Genomic DNA, 5,484 nt, shown 5'->3' with positions numbered 1-5,484 from the left:
AACACTACAACACCTGAAGAATGTTGTTACAGGCAGTCTGTGTCAATAGTATGGTTATAAGACTCACATAAAAGTATAAAAACAAACTTGATTTACGAGACTCATATATGCATTCGGTATTTACATTATTTTAAGTACAAAATTCATCTTTATCATTTAAGTACGAAAGATACTAACACCCTCCAACTTTGGGAACTTTTCAAACTACATGTGGAAAATATTGGATTTTCTGGAAACTACGTGTATCTATTTTTTTTCCAAAAAGACATACTTTTTCAGTACAAAAACACTTATGAACTCACCAACTTTATTGTTGACACTTTTTCAAAACCACTTGTATTTCTCAAGGAATCAGTAATACAGGTAACTACCAGCTTTTGAAGAAGGAACGCTAAGGCGTTTATTATCAAACATTTTAAATCATCATATTGTAATATTCTTTTGGAAATATGTATAACGCAACAATGTTCGTTTTTATTATGTATATAATGGTTGTGTTACTTTCTTTACCATATTCAATTGTCATGGTACTACGTGAAGTCATCCACCCCCGAATGTTTCCGCCATTCTGGTTTGGGGGTGTGACATATATATATATATATATATATATATATATATATATATATATATATATATATATATATATATAAGGAAAATTGAATATATAGATGTCATGTATGTAACATTAGGTATAGAACCAGTAAAATTGACTTCAATTGCATTAAAAAACACAATTTTCTTTCACTGTTAGCTTTTTCCTATTCCATTTGGAGACCTACATGTAGTTGGTAAAATCTTCTTATAAACGATTTGGGGTGCAAATTTAAACTTATAAAACTCTATTAAAATATATACAAAAAAAACTTAGCATAAGCTCTAATAAATGATGCAAGAAAGGTGTTAGGGAGATTTAATGGTATTTTGTTAAAACTATGTAGTTTTGTATGGCTCTATACCTAAAATTAGGTACTTAACTACCATATATTCTCCAAATCCATATATATATATATATATATATATATATATATATATATATATATATATGTATATATAAAAGGAGAGAGAGAGAGAGAGAGAGAGGCACAAAACGCATGTCTACATTCATGTAAATTGCATTTCTTACTTCAAGTATGTTTGTGTCAAACCTTTGGGTCTATATATTGCATTTTATTTATCTACATTTTATATATTAGAATCCTATAATCAGATAATTGATATGAAAATCCATCCGATGATCAAGTTTCTTGTCTTTCTTCTACTCATCGCTCTTATGCCAAAAGGTAATATATATATATATATATATATATATATATATATATATATATATATATATATATATATATATATATATATATATATATATATTATTTGCATTTCTTACTTCAAGTATGTTCGAGTGAAACCTTGAGGTCTATATATTGCCATTTATTTATCTTCATTTTATATATTAGAATCCTATAATCAGATAATTGATATGAAAATCCATCGGATGATCACGTTTCTTGTCTTTCTTTTGCTCTTCGCTCTTATGCCAAAAGGTATATATATATATATATATATATATATATATATATATATATATATATATATATATATATATATATATATATATATATGTATACTTGGTTTTTTTTATGTACTTGGTTTTTCTGTTTTATAGAACGTTTTTTTTTTCTATGCCTCTGATGTTTCTTGTGTTTGTTTTTTTTTCATTTTTTTAAAAATTAAATAATGGTTCGAGTTTTTGATGTTTAACAATTATAAAAAGTTTCGAATCATAGCGATATTATGCATCAAACTAATTTGTAACATATTATTTTTGGATCTTGAAAATTTGAATAAGATCATTTTGGATCATAAAATTTTAGAACTTATCATTTTTGGATCATAACATTTTAAATCAAATTATTTTGGATCATATTATTTTTTAATAATATATTTTTGTTTATAATATATTAATTAAGTTAAGTTTTTTTTATTACTATATTCACATTATTATATTTTTTTGATAATTTAATTTTCAATAATAAAGATATAATAATTAAGGATCATAAAATATTTGAATGAAAATATTTTAGATCATCACAAATTAAGTATCATAAATATGTTAAACCATAATTTTTATGAATCATAGTTTTTTGAATTATCTCATTTTCGATCATACTCTATTTAACATTTTACTAAAACTTTTAATATTTTAAAATCAATTTTGGTTTTTAAAACACCTTAATTTTTTATTTTTATTTGTACAAAGTCACTACTATTTTGAGTAGAATTATTCATTAAATTTGTTTAAATTTTTTTAATTTTTTTGTTAGTATTAAAAATTAAAAAACTAATTTTTTTTCCAATTTTCATGATTGTGTTCATTTTGTATAGAAATAAATTTTTAGAACTTTGGTCTTTTCAAAAAAAAATCATATGAAAAACAAAGTTACTCCCAAAAAATTAAAACGGATGGAAAAAGTAAAATAAAAGTCTACCGTACGACATGTGGCACAGAGAAATAAAGGGGGGGGGGATGTTGAACAAGTATTTTTTGTGACTTTATTTATTTTTCTTTGTTTTTTTTTATTTTTTTTTATTTCTTATTTTTACCCTTAAAACGATTAACCTATGTCAGAAAAGTAACAAAATTTTGCATATAATTACGAAAACGTCATATCCTTTATAATATTTGGACAAAAATAAAATTAACTCTTAATCTTTTATTTTTTCAATCTTACAGAAAATATTTTCCTACCAAATTCTAAATTTCTACATGATCCTATATATATATATATATATATATATATATATATATATATATATATATATATATATATATATATATATATATATATATATATATGGAAAGATCAAATGAAAATAATTTTGTAATCGAGAACGCGAGAAAAAATTTGGGTCGTATATTTCCTTTTGCCACAAACTAGCACTCCAACGTTGTCTGTCCCCACTACACCACATCCTCATGAGATTCAATTTAATAACATATATATGTAATCTCATTTGATTCCCATATGAAATCACACAGGAGGAGCCTAATTCTCCATATTATGAATAAAAAATAGAAATATTAATAAAAATCATATCCAAAATTAATTCATGTAATTGGTTAATTTCATTGTTATCTGATTTACAAATGAACACATGTTTCAAAAGTATATTTATAAGAACACTCATGATTTTGATTTTGTTGATTCTATTAGTCTAATTGGATATGTTCTTGGGGTTTAAAAAAAATTGAAATGTTGTTTTTCTGGTGTGCTTTCGAATGTGTTAATTGTTTATTAATTTGTTACAACATCAACAGTGGTATCAGATGATGATCGTAACAACATTTAGAAATTATTATCATAATACGATATCATGTTAGTAATGACATCATTTTTTCTACATAGGTTACACAAGTGAGATTAAAGTGTCACCACAAAATCAAAAGTGTTTTCTCACTATTGGATCTGATGGAAATGCGGTTTCCTGTTGCCCAACTACACACTGGTGTTACAAGAATGCTAATGGATGTGAAAATCAGTGCAAAGCTTAATAATAGCTCACATTACTCTATTAAGAAATGATGTAATAGTAAAATAATATGAATAATAAATAAAGCAAGTACTATATAATTTATTATCGGACTTTTGATATATATATATATATATATATATATATATATATATATATATATATATATATGTATGTATATATATCTGTGTGTGTGTGTTTCAAATGAGAACCATAAAAGATTAAGAACCCTAAGAATCTCAATTAATTAGTAAATATTTTTCCGATACTGTTATTAAACATGTTAAAAGTTCTAATTTTTTGTGCTTTTGGTATGAAAAGAGCAAACTTATATTTTTTGCAATCTAATCTTTTTATCCATATATGCTCTCATATTTTAACACAAAACTTATATAAAATACAATTTTACACAGTTCTTTTACAGTTTAATGCAAAAAATTCACAACTTAATACAAATTGTTTTACAATAATTCACTAATTCAAAGAAATAAAAAAACTCAAACTATACCAACACATGTCGCCACCAACCACCTGTATCAACATAGTACCCGTCATTTCATCTAAATCAGATCTGTAAATAAAGTCATGAATTAACAACTTAAATACTACATTCACAGTCTAATAAAAACTATTAATTATTTCGTTTTGAATTTAATGCAAAACAATTATAAAAACTAGTGGATTCTTACAAATTTATACAACAAAAAAGTAAATATATTCATAAGAAAATTAACAAAAAAATTATACATAAATCATTCCTATTTTAACATATATAATAAAAAATTCAAAGCAAAATGCAGTCAATTCACAGTTTAAACAAAAATACATAGTTTAATGCAGTCAATTTACATTTTTAAACACAAAATCACAGTTTAATATAAAAAACTAACTGTTTAATATAGTCAAGTTGATAATTTAAATAAATATTCACAACTTAATGCAAGTAATTTAAAGTTTAAAATATAAAAATCATAGTTTAATATGTAAAATCCATAGTTTATTACAATAATTTTAAGTTTAATACAAAAAATATAAATTCACAACAATAATATCAATTTAAAACTCTTATTTACAGTTTAATACAAAAAATATAAATTCAACATAATAATACCAATTTACAACTTTTAATACAGACAATTCACAACTTAATATATTAAATTCACAATTTAAGACCAAAAAATTATATTTATAGTAATATTTTCAAATTAAGACTTATATTTAGATGTAAATATATGAAGACATTTATATGTATTAAATTGTGAATTTAATATATTAAGTCGTGAATAAAATTTACAACGTAATACACAATTCAAAGTTTAGTATACAAAATTAATCAGATACATTGCGCGCAACACATAAATTTGCAATTTAATAGAGCTTTTCAAAAATCTCATTCAAAATTTAATAATCAGTTTAGGACTCTCATTCATTGTATTTATAACATAAAAACATATTAATTTATACATTCATAGTAACTAACTTAAATAGAACTAAACAATAGTTGAAACATGAAAACATCACAGTTCAAAGCTTAAAAACATTAAAATTCATATTATTTGAGAAAACACCACAACGTACACCCTACCTTTCACGTATCAAACCTGAAGAAGTGTTTGTCCGATGAGACCCTTGTCGTCCCTCTGGACGAAATTGCAACAAATGAGAATCTCCAATTCGTAGAAGAACCAGTAGAGATCATGGATTGGGAAATTAAAAGAACTAAACAAAGCCGCATACCTATTGTAAAGGTCCGTTGGAACGCCAAACGTGGACCTGAATACACCTGGGAACGCGAGGATCAGATGAAACAAAAGTACCCGTATCTCTTTCCTAACCCGTAAACTCCGTCTTATATTAAATTTCGGGACAAAATTTCCTCTAACAGGGGATGATGTGACAACCCTATATTTTTCCAAAGCAATGTATCACTCAAAAGTCAAATACAACGAAACTATTTGG

General features: G+C 24.3%; 1 long non-coding RNA gene across 1 annotated transcript; it reads left to right on the top strand.

Moving 5' to 3' along the window:
• The first annotated feature begins 1,187 nt into the window (after positions 1 to 1,187).
• Positions 1,188 to 3,630, top strand: LOC145090484 (uncharacterized). The gene is made up of 2 exons (XR_013701606.1): positions 1,188 to 1,280; positions 3,402 to 3,630. It is a non-coding gene; the product is annotated as an uncharacterized LOC145090484 (long non-coding RNA).
• Positions 3,631 to 5,484: the final 1,854 nt, after the last annotated feature.

This window comes from Lactuca serriola, chromosome 2 (genome assembly GCF_051521515.1).
Source record: "Lactuca serriola cultivar US96UC23 chromosome 2, Lser_US96UC23_V15, whole genome shotgun sequence".
Taxonomy (NCBI): Eukaryota; Viridiplantae; Streptophyta; class Magnoliopsida; order Asterales; family Asteraceae; genus Lactuca; species Lactuca serriola.
This window is presented reverse-complemented; position numbering and strand designations above follow the sequence as displayed.